Here is a 1052-nt window from a genome sequence, read left to right as displayed (position 1 = left end):
TCTAGCTCTTCCATGGCCTCTTGGGCTTTGAGCTCTCCTGGAGGTGTCTGCTCTAGCCTGTGGGGTTTTTAAGCACAGCTTCTTTCCTCCATGTCCTGGGAGCAGTCTGCACATCCCAGCAGTGGCCTTTGGTCTGGGAATGTGCACAGAGAGGCCCTTATAGGAGACTGGGTCTGACCCAGCTCTTCCTTCGTGTGGCAATTATCCTATAGGGGAGGCTGCCTTGCTCCCTCGGGGTTCCCTTCACTGGGGCAAGGCTGATCAGCTTAAAGGGGCTCTGTCCCTGCTGGGCCTCTTGGCCTCTCTGTCCCCCCAGGTGGCCTCTGAGCAGACCGATGCCAGATTTGTACTCACTTAGCCTGGGAGAAGGAGTTGAGGCCAAAAGGGTACTGATGGCCAGAGATCAAAGGTTAAGAGGGGTTAAGCCTTCACCCTAGAAGGTCACCCATCACCCTTGAGACAAGTACCTCACTGGTATTTTCCTGAAACCTAGAGCAGAGGTAGGCCTGGAGGGAATATCCATTCATTTATTAGGGAAGCACTATTTTCCTAGTGTGGATGGTCCATACTCCAGTTTCTCATTAACTGTCTGGCTCAGATTTTGGACAAGTCACTGCCTCTCTGGGCCTCCCTTTCCCCATCTTTCCAATAAAGAGCTTAATTGACAGTCAAAGGCAGAACAGTGGTTCATTGTCGTGAAACACTGGAGTCCTTAAATTGTATTTCTGCTCTTGTACAATGAGAGAAACTTAGGTTAGACAAGGTGGATAACAGGGAAGATGGTAGGCCCTGACCAACATTCTTGCAGGGGCTGTAACATGTTTCCGAGGTATCTCGATGATCAAGGCAGACCCTGCTGGACTGTGACAGAAAAATGAGGGTGATGAACCCCAGGCTGAATCACAGCCTCTCCCACCTGTCTGCTAGGAGGGCTCTGAGTCAGCGGGGCTGGAGTCCATCAGGTCCCACTAATGAGGTGAGATCACAGCTTGATGGGGATGGTTTGTCCTGAGAACACGGAAGGCCCTCCAGTGGAGATGAAGGGGAATTCT

The sequence above is a fragment of the Bison bison genome, unplaced genomic scaffold (assembly GCF_000754665.1).
Source record: "Bison bison bison isolate TAMUID 2011002044 unplaced genomic scaffold, Bison_UMD1.0 scf7180017864203, whole genome shotgun sequence".
Taxonomy (NCBI): Eukaryota; Metazoa; Chordata; class Mammalia; order Artiodactyla; family Bovidae; genus Bison; species Bison bison.
Note: the sequence above shows the minus strand (reverse complement) of the source record.